The 26775-nt window shown below is 36.7% G+C and overlaps 1 protein-coding gene and 1 long non-coding RNA gene across 3 annotated transcripts in view; one reads left to right on the forward strand and one right to left on the reverse strand.

Annotated features, from left to right (window-relative positions):
* LOC139133031 (SCY1-like protein 2) overlaps positions 1 to 26775 on the forward strand; it is a 429639-nt gene that overhangs the window by 361064 nt on the left and 41800 nt on the right. The window lies entirely within an intron of this gene.
* On the reverse strand, positions 11117 to 26275 carry LOC139134547 (uncharacterized). Its single transcript, XR_011552814.1, has 3 exons — positions 26157 to 26275; positions 13202 to 13303; positions 11117 to 12592 (listed from the first exon to the last, which is right to left on the reverse strand). It is a non-coding gene; the product is annotated as an uncharacterized lncRNA (long non-coding RNA).

Raw genomic sequence — 26775 nt, forward strand, 5'->3', positions numbered from 1 at the left:
TTGATTTTGAAAGAAAATGGTCGCAAATTATGGCAAACTACCTTAAAACGTTTTTCTGACATTGTCATGCCTGGTTGAATAATTGAAATTTAGGCGTCTTCAGTGGAAAATGTAACACTTACTCTACCTCCATTTTTTTGTCATCATTTCTATGTGTCCGGAATAAAGATCTGTTTTATGGCAGACAGTTTGGAAGCAACATTTGTCTGAATTAATGTGAATGTTCATGTTGCAGGGCAAACACTTTTTGAAGGCAGGATTTCTAAACTCGTAAAATTGATTCGGGCTTTGTCTGTTCAGTGTAATGTTTTTTGTTGCTAATATCACTTGAAGTGCCTCTTTTTTCATTTATTACATGGCTTTTAGACATTGAACGTCGCATGCTCTATAGAATTCAATGGTATGTTGTTAATGACATTGAGGGCCATATAGTTCTTATATGTACGGTTTACACCTCATGACATCATCGATTTGTGTCCCAGGAACAGGAAGTATTTTAGTGAAGCATATGCACATGTTAATGTAAATACACTTTTATCAGTTTTGTTCCAGCCTTGCTTGTCAAGCTGTTATTGTAGCATTTCATATTGTATTGATTCATGTTAAAGTTTTTTGAAGTAACACTTCCATCTCAATTAACTTCCACATTTGTCAAGGGGTCTTTCAAAGTAAGTTACACCAAATTTTTATTTTATACAATGGTAAAAGCAATAGGAGCAAAAGATATAGATGTGAAGATTTTTAGATGTAGATGTGCATATACTTGTGTGGGCTGCTTGATATAAAAGTCACCTGTGCAGAGTAGTGGGTGTAATAAGTCTGTAACTCTCCATGGATGCTTTCAGCGTTGTTCTGTTACTTTAGTCAAAGTTTCATTGAATAGTCTCTGAGACTTGGTTTCCCCTGCAGATATCATTCATTTCCCAGGAGATAAATTATTTGCCCAAGTTCGCCCAGCCACAAATTCAGCATAACTTCATTCAAATTTTGAAATTTGTCTAATTCTTATACAATCTTCAACTCATGTGAATAGTATTCCTTATCAAAATGAAGAAAGATAGAAAAATAGGAAATTCACCAATGAGAAATGATATTACCTAAACCCTGACGAAAAATTTGTGTTTTCTATAATTAAGTGTGTGCGTTTCATTTTACATGCATTTGTGCATAAAAAGGTGAAATGGTTTCATAGAACATGTGTATTTTTACCAGTGTCAGCCTCTTTATAACGGATCCAAGTATCCAAGTATTTTACATCTTTGTTAGCTTTTAAGCTTACAGTCTCAGCCTTTCTAAATGATCAAGTATTTTTGTGGAGTACAAGTTGCAAGCTTGGAAATAAACGCTCAGTAGACTTACCTTGTCACTCTTTTCTTGATAGTATGACCAACGAAGTCTGACATCTGCATGTTTCAAATGCTATTTAAAAAGATTCAACAAAGGAGGATCTTGTCTGCAGTTGGAATAGGCTGGATTTGTTGTTGATTGGCTGCTGTCACAAGCGGATGATATCAGTGCATTTTTGTTTGAATTCTTAATTAGTCACATGACCTGGTGGCCATATTGTGTATTTCAAACCTAAGACTCCGGGCTTCTGATGGCATAGAGGATTAGTCCATTTGAAATTTGGTCTATAGCAAGCATGTCTTCTTTAATTTAAAATTTGCACATAAAATTGCTAGCAATCACATAGCCTTGGCTGTTACATAGAATTTTGAAAAATGTTATTAAATCTATAAAAATCTTAAACTTCAGAACGAAAGGCCATTTGAACTGAAATTTCACTCATTATTAGTGTGAGTCCTTTCGTAAGTCGGACTGGTCACATGGTTTGGAAGCCATATTGCAATTTGTGAAACCTATGATAATTATAGAAAAATGTTCATAGTACTTGTTTTCCAAAACCAATGCACCATTTGGACTTAAATTTTACAAATATCATCATTGGTATGTGAACATCTTAGTATGCTAAGCACATTTTGATCAGTTTTGCCATATTGGTGTTGCAAAAACCTATGCTTATACCCTTAAAAAATCCTATAGGCTTCCTGTAGGATTAATATGGTGCGATAGTTATAGTATTCTTTAGGCTTTTTGAATACAGTTTAAAGGGCTGTAGGTAGCCTACATTCCCATAGGGGTTCGTATAAGAGCCCTTTAGCATTCCTATAGGATTATATGTGTGGATCTTATAGCTTTCAAATAGGATGAGGGGCCATACACAATGGAACAGAAACAGGGGGTACATGGAGCAAAACAGAAATGTCAATGCCCTAGAAACTGTTAGCTGCTGTGCTGGCAGTGAAGTCATTCACCAAGTCTTCACCACTCTTTTCTTTTCACCATTTAATTTGATGTTTATGGCCCCTCTCACTTCTTTTGCCATCCCATTAAATTTCTGCAACACATGGTCTGAAAGATATACAGGGCAGGGAACTTATTAGGAACTAATTATCAGTTGCTGATAGTTTATGCAGTGATGTCAGATAATATGTACTTTAAATGCCTTACAGATATTAGAAGAATACTGACTGTGCATGTACTGCTGTAAATTTCTAACAGAGTCTGAACTAACTGCTATCAAATGTATTTTTTATCATGAAAGAGTATACCGGTAATTATCAAGCAGATAGTAGATATATTGCATAGACAGCGGGGTGTTTGTTTTCTGAAAGTAAGTAAAATATGAATTAGAACAATGGGGTTGACAGCCTTGAATTCAAAAGGGAAGTTGGGTAGTTAGAATGGTTTACAGTTTTTGTTTTCACTTCATGTCTCGAGTTCAGTAGTGTTCCAACACACATGCTAATCCTTAAAAAATCTTTCCTGAAAATAGTGAAAACCAAATGTATCTCAACATCTTTAAGTTTATACTGACTTTTAATGCATTTGAAACTTAAATACAATTCTGTGGTGCCACCTTTAAACTTGCCCATATATGAACAACTATTGTGTACTGATTGAATGGATGTAATAGTCCAAAAGATCACTTGCAGAAACTTTACCCTGCATATAGCTAAAGATGGTATACCACTGACACTTCAAGATTCTCATGATGGTATACAGTTATCAGTGCCAAATATTAACTGCAACATTTAATTAAAATATTGCTGCATGCAATAATTAATGGGCATTTTCTTTTGAAACTCTCAATGTTAACAAAAAACTTCCTTCTCATTAAGGTATAGACAAAAGTTAATGTACCGTAAATAAGTTAGATACTGTACCGGTATACTGGACATGATTAAGGCAACTTGACAAGAAAATAAATATTTTTACTCTGGCAATAATTTAGATCCTTCTGATGTATTTAAATTGTGACTTAAGTGAAGATTTACATGTATCAACATAGCAAGTTTTAATCAATGAAATTTGCGGCTTTATATGGTAAGTGCTTAAGGTAAAGGGCGACGAATTCGGACGCGCACACGCTTTAGAACATTTCTGCGCAGATTTAACTCCAGCCTGCCGCAATGGGTTATTTTGTAGCATGTATTTACATCACCTGGCATTGTTGAAATTGCGCTTTTACCTAATTTTTGACCCAGTCTCTTAGAAATACATGTGACCTTTAACCTTGTCATATTTTGACCCCTAGGAAGCTTGTTTTTATTCAATATGAGCGCAAAATTAACATTTCTCTCCCATTTACATGGCGCATATTACCCATTTACTGGAGTTATTGTAAAAAGTAGCGTGGTGACACCCTTTTATTAAAAGTGTAAACTAAATGGTATTATGTCAGGATTTTATTCGCCAAGTTTGGTCAAAATGACACCATTCAAAGCGACAGAAAGAAAGTTCGAAAATTATGTAGTGATATAATTTCGATATCGTCATTTTGTAATCGATACTTATGTTAAAATTCTTTACAAACATCATGAAAAACTATACATTCGATAGATATGGATCTTAATTCTTGATATTTATTAAAATTAACTCATTTGCTAAGCGTTTTATAATTGCTTTCTTTAGTTTAAGTGAATTATATCATTTTTATTTATTTCTAGCGACGCCATTTAACATCCGTTTCCATGGAAACGAGCGTGGTGACCCCCATTTTTTATTTCATTTTTGCACTTGCACAACTTCCAAGAATATTTGTGCAAAGTTTCAAGAAAATGACACCACAACCTAATTTTGATGTAATTCGTAGTACTTCACCTTAATATTTTATTAAGTATGATGGTAGGTTGTTGATTAATTGGATGTAGCAACATTTAGATAAATGCAGAGTTCCAAGTTTGTTTTCACTGCTGCTATCCTCACAGAAAAAATTAGTGCTCAGACTGTGTTCACAAATAATGATGAGGGGTGGGGTGATGGAGGAATCACGATTGAAATTTTATTATTTTCAGATCTCCCTCAATACGATCGAAAGTTTTTCAAGTCCCCCCTCTATATGATCAAAATTTTTCAAGTTCCCCTTCAAATTATCATATAGCCGCATATTTAAATGGGACTCTGTCAATGATGATCTTACTTTGAATGATACAATATGTATTAAAAATGAGTAATTCAGCCCAACTGCACAAGTTCTGGTTTTCATTAAAGTTTTCACATAATTTATTTATTTATTTCGAACTCAAACACAGATATGATACAGTTAAAAACCATATACATCCGCACTTACAGGAGGATTTTAGTAAAAAATACAAATAACATGATGTTACAGGACAAGAAAGCAAGTTAAAACAAATGACATGCACAACAAGGACAAAGTAAAAATTCAAAAGCAAATGCTTTTAGCTTTTCTTTTAAAACTCGAAACAGGAATGTTAAAAATTGGTAGACATTGATAAAAACTATTATATAGCTTTGGAATGCGATTAAAAAGTGAATTGCTAGTAAATTTAACTCTACCACCAGGTTCATGAAATGTCCGTTTCTGTCTAGTTGATCGCCCAGTAATGTGTAAATTAAAAATTGGTTGGCAATCAAGAAGGGCATTATTGATTTGTGAAGAAAAACAAGGTCAAAATAAGTGCGCCGTTTAGACAGCATTGGTAAATTAAACATAACACACATATCATCATATGAATAATCATCAAACCTTACATTTACAAGATAACACAAATATTTAACAAAGTTACGCTGTACAGCTTCCAGTTTGTCTGAGTACACTTTGTCAATACTATTCCAAACAACTGATGCATACTCGAGTTTAGTTCTAATGAATGTTTTGTAAACCACGAGCAATGCATCCACTGACAACCGTTTGCCAAACCTTTTTAGCATGCCAAGTAGTCTTCGAGCATCAGTGACAATTGAAACAACGTGAGTTGAAAAAGTTAACTTTGTGTCTAGTGTCACGCCTAGGTCACTGTAACTATAAACAGTCTTCAAGTTGTGAGCATCAATATTATAATCCCTCTCAATTGGCAATCTTTTCAATGAAAGACGAAGTACTACACATTTGTCATAATTAAGGTGCATTTTCCATTTCTCAGACCATGTGGACAAGTAATTGATATCTTCTTGTAACATTGAACAGTCATTCACACTACGTATTATCTAAACAACTTCAGATCGTCTGCAAAGCCTAAGGAGCCACATTTAAAATTACCAAATATATCATTTAAATAAAGAATGAAACACAGTGGTCCCAGTTGTGACCCCTGCGGAACCCCGGACTTAACTAAGACAGGGTCTGATCTACACCCTTTGACATTAACTACCTGGGATCTATTAGTTAGGTAGCTACTAAACCAGTCAAGGAGGGCGTCTTGTATTCCATACTTACTAAGTTTGTAAACTAAATATTTATGATTTACTTTGTCGAAAGCTTTGGAGAAATCTGTATATATAACATCCAACTGTCTTGTCTCATTAACAGCAATACGAGCTTCATTAAGCAAGACGGATAGATTAGATTCACATGATCGCCCAGGCAAAAAACCATGCTGTTGTTCAGACAAAACACACTTTACATGGTTATATACATGCCTTGAAATCACTGGAGTTCTGAAACAACTTTCAGAAAGTGTATGGTTTACGAGGTTTACGTTTTATGTTTGATGAGAAATACACCTATGTAGTAGCATGCAAAGCCATCTTTAGTGAACTGATATACTCTCTTTTTTTTCGCCCTAATGCATTTGATCTAGAACAAAGACATATCAATACAACTCTCTGGTGCTTCTTTTTATTGGCAATGTTATCCTCATCTGTCATTGCCTTATTGTCTTCTTGTTCCTCTTCATAAATATGGACTTTTTTCTCTTTTGATCTTGTTTTATGTTGTTGTGTCTTGTGTATGGTTTAAGAAACTCTTCACATAACCATGAAGCTCAGCCTTGTTATCTGTACAAGTAAAAGTTCACGGTATGTCAAATCTAGAAAGATTGAAATTCAAGTAATTTGCAAACTGTTTCATGAAAATTCAGGAATGAGCCACTTCTAAGTGGGAAAGAAAATGGTAAAGTGCTAAAGATGACAGAAATAAAGCTGAACGTACCCTAACTTACAATAAAATGTATCAATCACTTACTTTTGTCAGAAATATAATGTACAGAAGATGACCAGTTCATGACAATTGATAGCATGTTACTAGGACTAATGAAAATGACGTCTGGTATTTTTTAAAATTATGACGAATATTATATACAGATGATCAATGAATAATACCAGTACTTCATGATTAATGTAAAAAAAGGTATATAATTTTGACACTCTCGTGATCGAACTTTTGTTGAGTTGTTTGGTGAGAACGGAAGTCGACCGCTGCCAGCCACTCTCATTCGACAACGTTCCAGCAGTGCCTGGTTCGGTGTATAGCATGGCTAAACATTTTGTGGTTTGGCTGCCATATTGGTTTTTGCCAAAAACCTATGATTACCCTGGAATAATGTTCAAAAAATCTTTTCTCCAAAACCAATGCAAGATTTGGACTGAAATTTTACTCATACCATCATTAGTGTAAGTACTTTCATGTTTGAGAAAAGTTAATGGATCAGTCACATGGTTTGGCGGCCATATTGTCATTTGCTAAAAACCTATGATAATTTTTAATTTTCAAAAATTTTCTTCTCCAAAAGCAATGCACCAATTGAACTGAAATTTTACTCATATCATCATTAGTGTGTATGGTACTCTTGTATATCTCAATCACTGTTTAACTGCTTTGGCCCCGGCAACATGCTGTCTGCAGCTTTGATTATTTTGATGTGCTTGAATGCACTCACAATAACAATACATCTTAAAGAGTCCTCTTGTCTGTATGGTATACGAGTAACAATGTCTTAAGGTAATATGCACCTCGAAGGTGAAAGACTTAAACTTTTGCTCTAATTTTCCTCAAGGAATCTTTCAATCATTCTCTTTCAAAATCAAGAATAAAAATAGGGGGTCACCGTGCAAATTTTGGTACTACAGAAACAATTTACCCAAGATTTACCGATATTAGAAATTCAAAATGGCCGCCATCCCTGTGTTAACTCTATGGGAAAAAATGAAAATTTTCGAATTTCGAAAAACTAAGCCGGTGAAAAGTTTTCTTTCACCAAGAGCTTTAAAATGAACCCCCACATGTGGTATATCAGAAGAGAATTGTAAAAGTTTGAGAGTCCGAATGTCTGTCCCCGAGGTGCGTTCTACCTTAAAAATATCTCTACTGGTAGTACAATGAATCACACCCCTCGCTTTTCTGTCAGTGAGCTCTTCAAGTTCTCGACTGGAAGCTATTAGTCAAATGAGTAAGCTTCCATATACTCTTCCTCTTTATTAGTTCCAGACTGAGAGGTCTATTGTATGAGGGTGCTTTCATACTCATCTTCTCTTTATTTACACATTTTTGGAAGAGAAAATTAGTGTAGGTCCAGTCCTTCCAATTCCTGCAAAAAATCTACTGTTTTCAGTAGAGGCTCATAGCATGCATTTGACCAACTGCCATCATTTCAACTCTACAGGACAAAAAATTAACAGCCGTAGGTGTCATTTTGTTTTTTTACTTCTATTGCAGTTGTCTCACTCATTTTCCTGTCACATGACTTTGTAGTCAATCATGGCACATATTGGGCATGTAGTCTCTTGAAATTACATGATTGGCAGGGTTGGGCAGATTACAGTATTTTCTGATCCACCAGCCCACAGCTTTTCTGCCAAATAAAGCCATTTAGCCAGCCCAAGTTTCCATCACTCACCAGTCAACATTCTAGTTACAAGCTGTGTAACTCAAGACAGGCCCATCACTGGGCCATATCAGGCCAGCAGGAGAAAAAACCACAAGCCCAGCAATACAGAATACCCACCCATTTGCTCGGCTTATGGATTTACTCACCACTGATTGTTGTTTAGAAATCTGCTGGACCATCAAAATTCTGCATTTATCATGAGCTATTGGTTTGACTAGATTTTGCTGAAGTGGAACTCTACTGCAAGCTGTATCACATAACATTGTACTCAGTGCTGACTGGGTGCGTTTACATATTACAGTGGAGTGTCATCTCCAACATGACAAACAAAGTGAACCACACATGGTGTACTGGTGAAGAGCAAACACTGCAAGTGGCCTTGGGATTTCTTTGTAGTGGAAGTCATTGATGTCATGGCAGTGTTTGAAGTTGAAGGGGAATTGTGAGGTGTTTATTGCTCTGTATGGGGAATTTTGGCATTTTGCAGCACTACTGGTACAGCCAGGTGAAAAACAAAGAATCAGAAGATGAACCCTTTCAATCCATTGACTATTCATTGATGGTATGAGACAAAGGTAAGGCAAAGACATAAATATAAATGATGATCTGGTTATGAACATTAAACCGTCTGTAGTGACACCTTCATGCAGAAGCTGAAGACACAGATTTTCAATTTGTATAGTTTATTATACTGATCAAAAATTAACAGTTCAATGGAATTCGTCTAGTGTTAAACTAATACATAACAGAGAATAATATGCATGATTCCTATATGTGCCTGTAATAGGAAAAGGAAATTGCCTTAAAAAAATTATTAAACGTGTTGCTTAATATCTACTGTGTACACTAACGTTAATTGTTGTTGTCTGCTAACTCTAATTTTTGTGATTTTAGACCAAGAGAGCTATCAGTGTTTTGTCAAAGATATGTTACAGTAGTACCTCTGGGCTTCCAAAGTCTTGTTACCAGGATTCCCCTCAGAACATCAATATAATTCTTGCTACCACAAATAGCAGTTGTCTTGTGCTGAGGGGGCAAACTCCAGGATATTGAAATACATTGTGGGTAAAACATCAACTGTGACAGCAATAGTTTGAGATTGTGATCTGACAAATACTTTCAACACAAATATAACCATTTTCATAGTGGAGATAAACTTCTGTGTGTGATGAAACTTGTGTAATCATATGTGTTTCACCTGAAGAAAGCCTATATATTAAGAATATGGTCAAATGGCTGAGATGTTATGACTCACTCAGGTGGTAAAATCATATTTAAGGTACGGAGAATTGTAAAAGGGAACAACAGAAATGATACAGGGTTTCCAAAACCATTTACAGGTCTCTATCTTAAAAACCCTTAAAACACTGCCTACATGAATGTAAAGAAAGAAAAGGTGTCCAGCAATCAGTGATTTAAACAAACTGTTTCCAACGGTGAACTTTGATTTGTTAACAGAGAAATGACGATGCTAGTTAGATATTCCTTGACCTGAATGACACCATGGTTGTTTTTTATCCAAGATTAAGTAAGTTCAGTTGTGTTCTATGATCAAGTCTGCTGTCCTTTTCAAGTTCAACTTTCAACTGTCTCCAGAACATTTCCTGCCCAACCTCATCATCAGTCCACCGCAAACACTTCTTTCGGCACTTCAGCAGCCGAATCAGTCGCGGCAGCTTTTGTTCTGGAATTGGCCCAAGCTGCACCATGATGATGACATCTCGCAGTTCATCAAAGAGACGCTGCAGCGCCACCTCCAGTTCAAAGATGCAGTACTGGTCATCAACAAAGCTCTCACTCAGGACAATGACAACTTTGTCGCTTTTGTGGACACACTCAGTGATGTTAGCAACAATTGCTACACCGGGAAGGTAGTCTCTATCCTTAATGCAGAGACGAAACCTGTCCCTTTCCTCAAACCTTGGCATCATTTCATGTCTCACCCAGTGATAATCATCATCGCCGTAAGATACCATTATTTGGTCTCTCCTTTCCTCATTGGTGCCATCAACAACTTGGTAACCCTGGCCAACATACCCTGTCTTCAGTTTGAAGAGGAAGAACTTGTACTTTATGTTCCATTTGAACTTTCGCCATAGCACAGTAACAGATTATATCAGCAATACTAAGATACCTGCAGCAGTTGCAACATAGACGGGCATGTGAGACTGACAGTGAAGAGTGTTAATGTCAAAGTCAACCAGATAAACACCAGCATGGTCATTTGGTGAAAAAACACTTGTAATCTTGCAACCAGTACATTTCTCCTTCAGCCATACTTTCTTTTATCATATCCTGAAAAATCAACACCCTAGGATTCTCCATGAGCCAAGAGTGAAACCAGAGGATATCACAGTGCAAGCAAATGGGTTCCCACCTAAATAAAGGTACTGTAAGGATGTCAGCCCAAAAATGAAGTGGCGTTAACAACTGGATGGCATTGGATCTCAGATCAAGTGTGATGAGGTCATTCAAACCATTCCATATACTGGGATTTAGTGTTGCTATATCATTATGCTAAGGTCCAGATGGATCAATGATGTGACATTGGAGAAACAGTGACTGCTGATTGATTTATCCCATTCTTGGTGAGCTCTAGAGTTTCCAAGTTTGGAAATGCTTGAAACAGGGAGCACCACAAAGTCTGAGATTGTAAATCAATTAGGTTCATTTTCAGTGTGGCAAGGTGCGTCAGTTTGCAATCCAAAGGTCTTTTGGGAAGAGTTACTGGTCCAGCACCACTGATGTTGAGATGAGAAAGGTTTGGGAATATGACAGCCAAGTAACATCTAATGAGATATCTGTACAAGCGATAACTTAAATTGTAGGTGCTTCCAAAATCAATGTTAGTGACATTGTTTAAGACTTTTGTACTGCTGACATTAGGAAAAGATGTCCAAAAATTGACAATTCCAATCTCTCCAAGCGAGACTGGTTTGATAAAACAGCCATTTCAAGGTTGTACATGTCCACTCTGTTTGATTATAAGTGGAATGCTCTTAATGTATTTACAGTTGACAGCATTCCTACACTGATGCTTGGAATTGAATTTAGTGACAAATCCAGGATTTGCAGAGTTGAGAATGCTAACAGTGCACGAGTTGGTATGGTGAGCATTTGTTAGCTGACAAATCCAGCTGGATTAGGTTGGATAGTCCACGGAAGGCGTTATCAGGGATGAATGTCAGTGACGTCTTAGAAAGGGTAAGTCTTTTCAGCTGAGGGAACCACTGGAAGGTGTTATCATCAATTGTCACAGGACTATGCATTATTGTGAAGTCTTCAAGTTGAACATCAGCAAGTGATCGGAATGTTGTATTGTGCAGTTCAACTGTACGATGTGTAGTCATCGTCTTTATCATGATTTGAACAATCTTAACTCCCTCAAAAGCGTGCAACACATTTTCCATCGCAATTGATAATGATGTGTGACTCTTCTCATACAGACTTAATAGGTTCTGTATTTTCAACTCCTAATTTGTTCAAATAATTTGTATGGTTGTCCAGAAATTTCACTAAATGAGATCTCGAGTGAATCCATCACAGGTTGCTGAAACTCTTAAATGAATTTTCGTCAATGTGTGATAATTGATTTTGAGCTGTGAGTAAAGTAAAATGTGTGCAATTCTGAAAGCTGTTTCCAAAGTTTAGGATTTTAACAGGATTATTACTTATGTCCACATGCTTTAACATAGGTGTATATCCACAAATGTCTTGAGGTACATCCTCCAGAAAGTTCATATTTAGATTGAGGTTTAGTAAACTTGGAGTGTGAGATAACAGTACGATGGAAATATTGTTAACTTGTTATCATCTAGGTACAGTTGCTGAAGTTCACTGAGGCCATGAAATGCATCAGGTTCAATTGATTCAATGGTACAGTGGCTCAAGTGCAACGTTTTCAGTTTACCTAGTGGTGAAAGGAATAATTAGCCAGTACTCTGATATACTTCCATGGAGGTTTAGAAGTTCCAAAGATTCAAGGCCACTGAAGGTGTATCTTGTCAGATTTGATATTTTGTTATTGTACAGTACCTGTAATGTTTTCAAGTTTGTGAATGCAAAATCTTGTATCTCCTCCATTGCATTGTTTTCAATGTTTAATTTTCGAAGATGTGGCAAAGAGGTGAACTGGTTGGATTTTAAAATACTGATTTGATTGGTTCCCAAATTTAGCACGGCAGTCTTCGGGTTAATACCTTGTGGTATGGTTGTCAATGGTGGATATTGCAAACGACAACTGGTAGTGTTTGTGTCTGGCCGACATTGGTGACAGCGTGTGGTCCGTTTGTTCAGGCTCTGTGCTGTAAGATATAATGTGTTCATCAGGATCAGCACCACCCAGAGAAATCTAGCGACATAAACTTTGTCCATAGCGAATCTCTACACTAGTACATCTGTGACTTGCCAACTTCAAAAATCAGACTTTTCATCAATGATCGTGTGGATTATTGATAGTTCTGTGGAGAGATTAAACAGAATGTATAATGTTTACTATAACTGGCAGTCATGAGTCCAAATGGTACCTAGGCAGTACTGAATGTGTGGATAGCAATTGAATAAAAATCTTGTGTGAGTGTGTGTAGACATTATATATATATATATATTATATATATATATATATATATATATATATATATATATATATATATATATATATATATATATAATATATATATATATATATATACCGGTATATACTGGTATATATATATATATATATATATATATATATATATATATATATATATATATATATATATATATATATATATATATATATATATATATTTGTAATTGGAAAGCAAGCTAGAAAAATCTATTTTGCCCTTGAGGTCACAAACAAAATCATCCACTTGCATTTGTCAAATCTGTATTTTTTCGACACTTTTGCAGAAAAATTTACCATCGTTATTTTGTACAGTTAGTGACTTGATAAAACCATGTTGTCTTGACATCACAAAAAAGTAAAGCAAGAGCAACTTAGTCCCTCAAAATGTTTCATTTTTCCAGTTTTGTCATAGCAGTTATACCGGTAAGGTTTTTGACTCAGAACTCCAAATTTATACCTTGGATGTTTCAACCAATTTGCCTGGTCTTCATCAGCTAGGGCTAATTGATGCATATCATGGACAAAAATTTACATGTTGTTTTATGACCTTTTTAGAGATCTGTGGAGAAATTAAAGAGAACAAATCATGACTATATAACCCAACAGTACTGCTGTGAGAATAAGTCAAAGGTTATATCTCATTGCTGCAGAATCAAGAAAGAGCAACATGAATGATCAGCTGTTTGGTAGTTTAATATTTTCGGGTAAGCCTAATTCAAGGACCATGGGTCGTGTGCTGCATGCCGCAAGCCATGTGCCACGTGCAGCATAAGTGCCAAATTCCATGACTCACTATCTGCAGTTTGAATTATGCATTTTTACTTTAATACACTTTATCGATTCATCTACATTGTTAAATCACCATAAGGCGCCTTATATATACGTAAAGTAGTGACCTGCGATATGTGTGTTCACAAATTCAATATGTGCTGGGCGGTAAGGGACTGGGCAAAAATTATAGGGAGGGAGGGCGGTGTTTTTTTAAATAACGTTGCACGTAAAAAAGTGACCCTTCAAAAATGTTTGTGAGAAACAAGTAACATTTCCCAAATTTTTATGCCCAACAAACAGTGACCATTCTTTTACATACAGCAAAAAACAGGATGGTTGAACAGTCTCGTATACATTACGTTTACTTTTTGTACGTGGCACACAAGTTTTGTAGATAACATTGTAGATAAAAAGAACTGACTCATTTGAGTGTCTGGACAGAACACACAAGGGAATTACTAAATTAGTTATCGAGTTGATAGTAGAGACCGAAGTTAATTAGGACAGCACTCTGGCTAAACAAACCATAATACAATGTATACGTACTGATGCCAATCTGTCTAGACACACAAAGATAAACAGTGGAGTGGAGTGTTACATGATTAGTATTTCACTCAAATGAGTCGGTTCTTTTTATCTACAATGTATCTACAAACTTGTGTGAGACATACAAAAAAGTAAACGTAATGTATATGAGACTGTCCAACCATCCTGTTTTTTGCTGTATCATATTCAACATCAATAACATTTTATTTTTACATATAGCTAATGAGGTTCATAATGTGACGCCTCATCCCACAATATGAGGCTGTGGCAATTGTAGTTACTGATTTATGTGCAAAGTTACTGAATTAAGGTAAAGGTCATCCTGGTCGCGTGTCAATTTTCAAAACAAACTTTCCTTCCATGATGAATGTCCAGCAAAAATCAGACCTCTAGCCCTATTGGCTAGCCCAGAATTAGATATGTGTATGATTAATAATGTACAGGATGTGACACCATGGTTGCCTCATGTCTACCGGTATAAGTGTCAATGCCATAGAACTTGTAGCTACTGATTCATAGGAATATTCATTGAATCAAGGTCAAAGGTCATCCTGGTCACTTGATATTTAGCAGAAAACTTAGCTGACATAATCATCCACCAAACTTCAGAACTCTACTCTGTTCAAGTTGGCAAGTCTTAAAGGTCTGGTGAAATGCCCATGTTGCAAAATCACAGAAATACAGTTGATGGTCTATAAAACAGTTACATCATTTCTTTTTTCGTTTAGCGCGCGTGATTATGAAATATGGCAAAAGAAAAATGCAAAATGGGCGTGTCCCCCGAGCCTCTCCAGTCGACTTTTTTCGGCTTTCCGAAGTTTGCCCGACGCCGTATCTCATAACGGCCAGTAAAGTATTTCACACCTCCGTAAGCTCCCTACGGGGGGTAACTGCTAGGGTTTCCGCTTACATGATCAGGACAGTGTCCTCCTTCACTATGGGAGAACGTTTTTCTTTTGGTGGCTGTGACAGCGGCAAGAACATGAACGGCTCAACTGTAAACTTTTTCAAGTTCCCGTCAAGTGTTGAGTGTTTGAACCATAATGTGCTGGTCTCTGCTGGTTCGTACGATCGGCCACGGTCCCTCGGCTGAGCCTGCCTCGCTTCTCGCTACACAGAAGGTTGGGACCTCAATGCAAATCGACAGCATGAACAGCAACACTGAATGTTGAGACTACCATTAAAATGAACAACAACACGGAACGTAGAGATCGCGATACAAATCATGGAGGTAGAGTCCTCCTTGATACAAATCGACAGCAACACGGAACGCGTCGTTGGGACGGCAATAAATTGAAGAACAATGGGGAATACCGGACCACGAGGACTGGAATGCAAATCGACCGCAACATGGAATGTTTAAGACCGTGATTAAAATGCACGACACAGAACATCTAGACCGCAATGTAAATCAACTGCAACACCGAACCTTGTTGCCTCGATTAAAATGCGTATGTCTGCTATGTATCGCAAAAGTTTCAATTCTCGCGAGCGAGCGTTCCTATGCCCGCTACATACATTAGACAAAATGACGTCAAATTTATCACGAGGGCTCGATTGCGGGTGTCTTAGTTTCAATTCTCGCGAGAGCCATTCATGCATGCTGTACACTAGACTAAATGACGTCAAATCTCTCGCGAGACTTGGCTCGATTGCAAATACGTACGACGGAAAGAACGCAATAATACGGAAGTAGACACAGTTTTTGCGAATCGCCGAGAGAGAAGCGCAGATTAAACAAAAGACTAAAAAACCCACGTTTTTTCTTTATTTTACCATATTTTTAAAACAAAAATCAGTTTCGCCGCTGTGGCGAATTAGGATCGATTTTTTTCGCCACTTCGGATTTCGATTCGCATTGGCGAACGTGGCAAATGGGTAGCGCGAACAGTGTTTTGTTAGCGGATACCTGGCAGAGATAAGGCGGCGTTGGACCGCTATTCGATGTAAATGAACACACCTGTGACGTCACAGACGGCCAACCTTGACTCCCGCTGAGGGCGTGACCTGAGTGTCGCAAAATGACCCCATGAAAGCCGCGCATAGAAATATCAAAAAAATTAACAATTGCGCGTACTTTTAGGTTGCAATTCTGTTGCGAGGTGTAATAGTATTGACCCCCCGGAAGATATTCAGTCAGACGAACGGGACCATTTCACCAGACCTTTAATTATAGATGTACATAATTAATGAGGTACAGAATGAGACGAAGGCCAAAGGTCAGTGGCCCATACAGACGACAGTCCAATACCGCCGCCTTTGACTCTATGGTAGGATAAGATACAGCCACAGCTTAGCTGCAGAGATATAGGAAGGTCAAAGGTCATAGAAATTGTGAAAAATAATGGGGCGACTCGCAGCGATTTCGAAGCTGTTATCCAATTGGGTGGCTGAATCTTACCAATATAATGAAAACAATACAAATAGACTCCCTAAGTGGCTGTGAATAGTGACAATCTACCAATCAGATATAACCTTGCAAACACGCTGCGAGTCAGCCCAAAATAATACTGTAAAAATCTTCTTCAAATTAATATGGCTTCAGATCTTTGAAATCATCGTAGCAAACTAACCATATGGTCTACAAAATTAATTTACAGAATTTTGATTGATCAATTTTAATGTCACTATTTTACAGGCAATGTGTTTTGGAAAAACACTAGCCCACCCTCCCTCCTTATAATTTCTTCCAAGTCCCCTTACTGCATATGCCCCTTGATGTAGAATTCGTAAACACACATTCGCTGGTCACCAGTTCATGCATAAGGCGCTGTTGAAGCCTGAATGTTGATTTACCAGTGAAAATGAATCGATAAATTAAATTTGAGCAAAAATGCATATGTTTTGAGCTTAGCCTGCAGATATAGATCGTGATTCGTGAAATTTGGCTAAATTGCATGTGGCTTGTTGCCTCTGGCCCTGGCGCTTGAATTAGGCTTTACCCAATTTTTTCTGATGATCATGCCAAGTTAAAAACTTTAAGGTATGATAGCTATTATAACCACAGTTTTCTGATAATACCACGGTAGGCCCATCCACATATATGCCTATGGGTGATTATTTGGGGGGGGGGGAGCTTATTTTTGATTTTACTTTTGCATGATCTTTACCAATGGCAGCTCAATTAGTCTAATTTTCCAATGAACTGTCATAAAATGACTGTGGCAAACAAAATAAAAATATTGAGGCTTCTGGCTTCCTGACCACAGCCATTTACACCAGACACCCCTACTGTATTGAAAATAACTGCAAATGGAATGATCCTGAGATAGACATTGATACATTGTTGCAGTTTATGTCTAGTATTGTAGTTCATGCATGTGTGTGGAAGAGTAGGTCTGTGTTGTGCGTCATTCACAGATCAGAGAAAATGTAACATTGTTTCCTACTGAGGCACAGGTGGATTTGTCTGATTTGTCCAGGAAAAGATTGAAAAAGAAAAAGAATCATTAAATGGTATTCTGCAACATCTTACTCTATATTTGTCACTGTATGAGCTTCAACTCAAACACAAGTGTTGTGAGTACTTAGTGAGTGTTGGTTACCGTACCAAATTAAAGTAACTGTTGCAATATGGATCAAAATTGTCAATTTTTTTTCGTAAAACTAAAGCAAATAGACCATACTACGTTGAAGTACTCTTCTTAGCTAAGCCTCTTACCAATCCCAACACACAAATACGTTCACATTGATACGTTTCAGAAGCCTAGAAAAGCTGTTTTGTAAACAAACTTTCAAAACAAAAACATTGGCGTTTTCTGCTGTGCACGTGACAAGTACCACCAAGAGTGATGACGTCTCAATAGTGTTCACGTTTTGGGGCGATGTTGACACGATGACAGAACTTGACATATATAATGATAATTCAATGTAAATTTTGCGTTTGCCTAACTTTGGTAGCATCAGAATGTTTCATAAATATAAGTATATCGATATGATAAAGTACAGCTCTACAAAAGATCGTGTGATTGATTTTTCTCACCCATATACATGTATGTGCCGCACCGTGTGCACCTACTGTGTACGTTTGATCGATCGAGCGTCCAGACCACGTACACCGATCTGGTTGTGTTCACCGCGTGCCTGACAGCTTTCCGAAATCCTCTCCCCGTTGCATGTTGTTACATTTTTCATGTTAAAAGACGAGGTATCTGCACGCTATATTTATTTATATATTTATATAATATTTATCCACCACTGCGGAAGTTCGGCAACTGTCTTGCCCCCCAGTCAGGTCTTGCATGGCCATGTCAGCGCGTCGATCGACGCGTCGCGTCGTAAATGATTACCATGCCATGATGGAAACTGCAGTTTTTCTTTGTTTCCGAAAAATGCATATTTGACCTGAAGGATATAGATTATCAATGAATGCTAACAGATCTAAGTTATTTCATTGTGGAGGGACTACGGCCCGGTTCACATTACAAATCGTGGGGTCCGCACGGTGTTTGTAGGTCGGTGTTGCCCGAGGAAACACCGCTGGCTAGCGAAGTTGATCATCACACAGTGGCGACGTTGGTGTTTTCGCGGGAAACTGTAGACACAGTCTACCTCCTCGACGTGGAGCAGTAGTCGCGTGTTACTCTTTTTTCTGGTTCCATCTTTCGATCTGACCAAACATTGTTTATTTTGCCGACATTGTTGGCTAATTTCTTCCATTTTTACTAGGCTGAATCAGTCAGCAGAGACCCAGGGGCCGCAGGCAGAGACCTGACCGCTCGTCCGTGGGAAGGCTAGCCAGGCATGTTGACACGATGTTGCAATTTCGCAAACCGTTACCATGCACCAAATACGCATGCGTACATATTCAAAAAGTAAAAATGAAGTTTCAAATTTTGTGCTTTACTCTCGCAAATAGTACGTACCAAAACAGCAATTTATTCGATAATTAAATCAATTTACTCAAATTAGAGCCCCCCTCGTGTTCCTGTTAATGGTCGAATCTGCAAATGAAATTGTTATGGATTTTCGATAAAGTCAAATCTTCGAAATATGAAGGTCAATTCTGATCCATATTGCAACTTTAATGCTTAAGCGTTTATTAAGCTCCAAGTGTTCCCCTGAAAATTTACCCATTTCTTCAGTTAACACCCTGGGCCCATTATCTGTAAACTCCCGGAAATAGGGTGATACTCGAAGGAATTCCATTTTACTTATGCTTCCGTCTGCATAGGGCAAAGAACTGCTTTTTGTCCGAAAAGTACGAATATTCTCATGTGAAATTTAGCTTATCAGTAGTGTCATTTGGCTTTCCTTTGATTGCAGGCTTTCTTAAATATTTGAATTGAATGCTCTCAGACTTGAAAAAGTCAACTTCTGAATCTATTTCCCCCTCATGGCAAAGAAAAGGCTTCATATGTTGTAAGTGCATGTCCAGAATATGATTGAGAGTTCTGTATACTATCTACAAATAGCACCCATGGTCTCTAATTATGGTAGTAAATACATGTAGATTAAGGTACCAACTTACATAACCAACCTCATCATGGAAAAGCAAACTTATACAAGGACTCTTCGTTCATATGCTACTATTGAAGGAACCAAGTGGCAATCTTGAGTCATATGGTGGACGAGCATTCTCATGCGCCGCGCCTCGATTGTGGAATAAACTTCCTCTTGAACTAAAGACAGAAGCCCTTAGCTCTAGCTTCTAAAGGAACCTTAAAACTTACTTATTTACCGAAGTGTTTGCTTCATAACTATTCAGTGCCTCTGAACTATGGATACATAGGATACTCAGGCGCATTATAAACTATTGATTGATTGATTGATTGATTGATTTATTTATTTTTGACATCACCATTCTACCGGTATATGGAACAAGATTAATTATTGTTTTGGTCACAAAGGGTGAAGCAACCTTTTACGTGTAAAATAAAGTATACTCTGAAAGCTTTTCTTCTAATTTAAATGGCGGCGGTTCCATTTCAGTAGTGCAGGCAATTTTCCTGTTACTTAAACTGTGCAATGTTTGAAAGCCAAACACTTCTGATAAACTAAATTTCAATGAGCTCCACTTATCAATACTTTCACTTCCATTACATATTATATTAGCCCGGGTCTGCTATTGTAGTAAAACAGCAGAGTCACGCCAAAATTTGACTTTATAGAGGTAAACAACCAACAGGAGCTGAAAGATCTGAGCAATTTTAGAGTTTCTTTTTTGTTGTCTTTCAGAAAAATTTTGTGTACTCTTCAATACAAAAGTCACTTTTGCATAGTGGGTTAAATAACCCTCCATTGATGCTTTCAGCATGTGTTCTGCAACCTGAGTCTAATGTTTCATTGAACATCTGAAATTTTGCTTTCCCATGCAGATGTCATCCCTCTACTACTCTAGGAAATACCGGTACACTACTATCTTTGCCTGAGTCTGACTGCACAGTTTTCACTCACTTTTAGCTCACATTTGGTGTACCAATGTGAGGTTATGGTATAAGCTGAATCAGTTCATTTGCATCTGATTTGCATGTCTGTATGTCTGTATATTTGTGGATATGTCCGTCACACACAAAGGCTCCCATACTGCCAAAGCTACCATCTCAGTATTTGGTGTACAGGTAGATGCAAGGGTTGAGATGTGAATTTGTTCAAATGAACACATCAGTGTCAAAAATATGCAAATGAGGTAAGAAAAAGTGAAATCCTGCAAATGTGCAGGAGGCATGCCAGTGAGAAACAGGCAAACTCCACTGATCTTGAGTCATTTCCTGTCATTGTTTATGAACTGTTACATATTAACAGACCTGCTGAAACCATAGACAGTAGATGGGGGAAGACCGTTTATACTAAACTAAGAGGGGCTTGTTTCTGCTATGCATGTTGCTAAAGTTGACCTCCAGTACCTAAAGTTAGACCTTAATTACTTTTGTCATTCTTGTTTTTCTGGTTAGCTCACATTTGGTTTTACCAATGTGAGTTTAATGTATAGGCTGAAGTCGATGGCGTCTGTATGTATGTGTGTATGTATGTATGTAATATATAATAATAATATATAATAATATTTTTATTGCTTGCTTGTAAATATAGGATTTACATCACATTTGTGGCAATAAAAGTGTGATACAAAAATAAGTTAAAATTTTCTTCAATAGAGATAAAGTAATACAGTATAATAATAGTAGCTAATAATAAATATAACTAGGTATTTCTTTGTTTATATAAAGTAAAAATATAATCTGCAAGTCGTTTATTAAAAGATAACTCTTGTTTTGTTAGTAGAGAAATAAGCTGATTTTCAGTATCGTCGTTTGGAAAATTGATTTTACTGAAAAAGTTCTTTCTTTGGACTTTGTATTTCTGACAGACTAATAAAAAGTGTGTTTCATCTTCAATACTGTTGGTGTTACACTGATTGCAGTATCTTTCAGTAATTGGGGTTTGTGGAACAGTGTGTCTCCCTTTTTAGCTCTGCTGTCAGCGACGCGGAGCTTATCAAAAAAGTTGATTTTCCGTTGTCGTTGTCGTCGTCCGTCGTCGTCCTCCGTCGTCGTCCGTCAACAATTGCCTTCTCCTCTGAAACCGCAAGTCTGATTGCTTTGAAATTTTATATGCAGCTCACTTGGGGTAACCTCACGTAAGTTTGTTCAAATCGTAGTGAAATTTGCATATTTGTATTTTTGGGGCATTTTTTGGTGTTTTTGGTAAAAAAATCTTCTTCTCTGAAACCGCTTGTGTGATTGCTTTGAAATTTGATATGCAGTTTACTTAGGGTGACGTCAGACAGATTTGTTCAAATTGTGGTGAAATTTGCATATTTGTATTTTTAAGGCAATTTTTGTCATTTTTCTTAAAAAAATCTTTAAAAATCTTCTCCTTCAAAACTACCGGTCAGATAGCTTTGATATTTGGTACATATGTCCCTAGGGATGATCTATTTCAGATCTATTTCAGATTTGTTCAAATTGTGCAGAAATATGCAAATTTGCATTTTTAAGGCAACTTTTGCGATTTTTGGTCAAAAAATGCATTTCTCAAAAAGTACTGGTCTGATAGTTTTGAAATTTGGCATACAGGTTTCTATAGATGAACTAAGTAATATATATTGAATTTCTGATGAAATCTGTAATTTTGTATTTTTGGGGCAATTTTTACCATTTTTGGTCAAAAAACGTGTATTTCCAAAAGTACTCATCTGATAGCTTTGAAACTTGGTATACAGGTTTCTACAGATGAACTAAATGATATTTGTTGAAATTATGATGAAATCTGCAATTTTGTATTTTTGGGGCAATTTTTGCCACTTTTGGTCAAAAAATGTGTATTTCCAAAACTACTCATCTGATAGCTTTGCAATTTGGTATACAGGTTCCTACAGATCACCTTAATGATATTTATTGAAATTATGATGAAATCTGCAATTTTGTAATTTTGGGGCAATTTTTGCCATTTTTGGTCAAAAAATGTGTTTCTCAAATAGTACTGGTCTGATAGCTTTGAAATTTGGTATACAGGTTTCTACAGATGAGCTAAGTAATATATATTGAATTTCTGATGAAATCTGTAATTTTGTATTTTTGGGGCAATTTTTGCCAATTTTGGTCAAAAATTGTGTACCGGTATTTCCAAAACTACTCATCTGATAGCTTTGAAATTTGGTATAGAGGTTTCTATAGATGGACTAATAATATTTATTGACATTATGATGAAATCTGCAATTTTGAATTTTTGGGTTAATTTTTTCCATTTTTGGTTAAAAAATATGTTTCTCAAAAAGTACTGTTCAACAGCTTTGAAATTTGGTATCCAGGTTTCTATAGATGAACTAAATTTGATCTTTTGAAATTATGATGAAATCTGCAAATTTTATTTTTTGGGGCAATTTTTGCCATTTTTGGTCAGAAAATTTTATTCTCCAAAAAACTACTCATCAGATAGCTTTGGTTGACATGTTCTTAGGGATGATCCAATGTGATATATTCAAAGTACAATGAAATCTTCTATTGTGTATTTTTGCAGCTATTTTAGCCACTTTTTTCTGGCCACTGCATTGAGCTATCAAAGATTTCCACCTACTTCATCAACATGTGTCAAAAATAGTTATTCTCTACATAAACACAGCGGAGCTATATCGGCCGCTAGGTCGCTTGTTCATTTGCTAGTATGTATGTGTGTATGTATGTATGTATGTATGTATGTACGTACAGTATGTCCGTCAACATCAAAAACGCGCAAACCGCTGCACGTTTCAGCTTGGTATTTGGTGTGTGGATGCATCCTGGGCTATAGATGGGATTTTGTTCAAATGAAGTCTGCATTGCCAAAATTATGCAAATGAGCTTACAAAATGTGAAAATGGTTAAGAATTAATAACTCAAGAACCGCTTTTTTGATTGCTTTGAAAATTTGTGTGCAAGTACCTTAGGTGAACCTTATACAGTTTTATGAATATTGTGAAGATATCCTTAATTTTGTATTTTTGCTGAATTTTTTTGTGATTTTTCTCATTTTCAGTAAAAATTCTTCTTCTCTGAAACCGCCGGCCCAATTGCTCTCAAATTTGGGTTGTCTCTTTGCAAGGGTGTTACTCTTCTAATTTATTGAAATTATGACAAAATTGGGAAAATTACTATTTTTGTGCAATTTTGTCATTTTTGGTCAAAAAATCTTAGACAGTGTTTCCTTTTTAAAACCCCTGGACAGACAGCTTTCATATTTCGTACACAGACGTACAGGATGACAATAGTTAGATATGTGGAAATTGTCCTGAAATATAAAAAATTGTATTTTTAAGACAATATGTCATTTTTGGTCAAGAAAATTTTATCTCAACATTACTTGTTTGATAGCTTTGTAATTTGGTATAAAGTTCCGAAAGATGTTATTAGATAAATTTTCTGCTCAAAGTGTTGGGAAACCCCAAAATTTGTATATTTTAGGTACTTTTCTCAGTTTGTGACCTAAAATGACCTACCGGTATACTAACCCAGGGTATGTTGTGAGACAATTTTGAAGGCTGTGAACATAATTTTGTCATATTTGATACCAATTTGTAGGAAAATTTGATCCAGAAAACAAAGCTGAGGTGATTTTTTTCATTTTGGACCAATTTTTGCAACTTTTCTATGTAAGACATACAAAAACTGACGAGAAATTTGGATCCAGGATAATTCCAGATGTTGTAATCACCACCCACAGTGGAAGGCATTTCACTATCTTTAACTAACGTAAGTGCTGTTTACATTAGAATGATAACACTCATGGCATTAATGAAAAATCTCCAAGGTTGTAATGTACTTCCTGTCATTTGGTCTTATGTAATACCAAGGGGGGAACATTTGATATGCAGGAGGGGGTAGGGTTTAGAAGATCAATGATGTAGCATTACTTTTTTACCAGATCCCTTGTGCATTTTTGGCCCACTCCCACCTTTTCTTTTTATCAAGCCTTCTCTGTTTTTTGTTGTTGACATTTGCTTATGTATTTAGGATCTGCTTCTCCCATTGCTATAGAAGTTGATATGCATGTTCCTAAAGATGACCTCCAGTACCTAAGTTGGAGACCTTATTTGCTTTTGTCATTCTTGTTTTTCCTGGTTTAAATATTTCTCGAATGGACCAATTCAAACCGAATGTGAGCACATAGTGTCCTTTACGGTATTTTTTAAATATTTCTTGTTGTTTTTCTGGTTGTACTGTGCAGAAATCATTACCATAACATCAACGTAGAATTTTACTCCACTGAACAGATAGAAACAACATTTATTGTTGATCATTGGTAAACGATACTGGTATATACCAATTCTGATCAAATTTGAGCGACACTGTATAATTGCGGTATTTTTGAAACATGCCACAACTGCATACTAAGTGATAAACTAACAGTATTTATCACAAATGAAAGGAAAACCAACATAAAAAAAACTGCATGTATATAAAAAATGAAAACTTCTCTCAAGACTAAGCTATAGACATTACGGGAAAGCTCCATTAACTTAGGAATACCTGACTTCCCTAGAGGATCAATTTCACAGACCTGCCTTTCCTACAATGACACTACAATGGCACCAGCAGGATTAGATAAACATAACAATGGAACATTCACACCTTGGGGATTAAAAGTCTTCTGTTTGTCACTGGAGTTGGTCAGGCAAGGACTCGGGTTTCAGGTACCATGCAAGTTAATGCAGCCTTCCCCTAATGAACAGTAATAAAGTTCATAAACTAAATAATACAAATTTGGCGAGGGCCCCTTCGGTCAGGCAATAGAGTAAAAAGGGGGCAGTTGATGACCTATGGTAGAGCTAAGGTCAGGCAACTGGCCCAGAGTTTGGATCCATCCTGGGAGGCTGAAAGTGCGGGAAATAGCAGAATTCCAGAGAAATGGGGGTCAGGATAGAATCCAATGCCCTAAGTGAAGAGAAAAAGAGAAAAGAGTGGAGAAAGGGGTGGTGGTGGGATTGAATTCAGTCTGTATAGAGCGAACAAAGAGCAGTGGACTAATGAAGTGTGGTAGAACAAAGACTAGCTGTAGGAATGTGCTGAATTCAGTCTGCATACAGCAAACAAAGAGAAGTGGATGAATGAAGTGTGGTAGAACAAAGACTAGCTGAAGCTGTGTGCCTTTTGCAGAGCACGAGCTGATAAGCGGAGAACTGAATTTATCTCAAGGGACATGCTACGTCTGATAGTGTCTGGAGACCAGAATGTGCAGTGTGGCGAGTCCACAAAACACATCTGTGTCAAAAAACACAGATTCCACCTAATTCAGAATAGATTCAACATTGGAAATATGTCAAATAATGATATTCTCTTCAATACAAAACAAACTATTACTCATCAAAATGCGGAAATGTAAAAAAGAGAATAATTCACACATTTAAAGCAAGTACTAAAAATTTATATGCTGATCGGAACTAGAAATTTGTGATGAGTCTGTGTGCGGCATAATGCTTTTATGCAATTTGAAATGGTTTCATAGAATGTTATTACCTCTTCTGCTTATCATCCTGTGTCAAACTACTGTACTCTTACGGACTCAAGTATAAGTTGTTACATCTTTGTCAACCTTTGCAATGAGTGGCCTTAAAAGGGTGAAGTGTGGGTCTTTTCATGGAGTGCAAGTTGCTAACATAATACTCACAATACAGCACTTACCGAGATCTTTCTGCACAATCTTGTTACTCTTTTCTTGATGGTGTGGCTAAGAGTGTCTGAGATCCAAAAGTTTAATATTCTAACTAATGCAATGGACCGTGGTTCTCAGTCCGTGGTCCTAGGGGCAGACAGAATACAGTTAATGTTCTATTATAAGGGTATGATGTCAGTTCCTCCTTGTGGTTCAGGTTAATGCATTCACGTGATACCTTTTTGTAAAGCTCTGACAACTGAATCTCACCATCAGGCATCAAGGTGACGGTACAAACAAACCTGTGTCAACTTTTGGGAAATAGGTGTCCTCAGTTATTTTGGTCTTTCTCTTTTGTAGCTTTTTCAAATTTTTATACCTGGTATCCTCACATAACATCATTGGTAATACAAAATGTGTCTTCATGTGAATCATGGCAATAATGTGAATGTTCTGATTGGTCAATTCTACAGGCGAAACCAGGAACAATCACCAGAAAATGCCATTGATAGATAGTCAGTTAGTCGGTCACCATTTCCTGTAAATAATCCTTCATGCACTTATGATAAGCTGCGTGATTGATGATAGATTATGGACTTTTTTCTTCAGTACTCAAAAGATGATTTAAATTAACATTAAAAGCTGTTT

Source organism: Ptychodera flava, chromosome 1 (genome assembly GCF_041260155.1).
Source record: "Ptychodera flava strain L36383 chromosome 1, AS_Pfla_20210202, whole genome shotgun sequence".
Lineage (NCBI taxonomy): Eukaryota > Metazoa > Hemichordata > Enteropneusta > Ptychoderidae > Ptychodera > Ptychodera flava.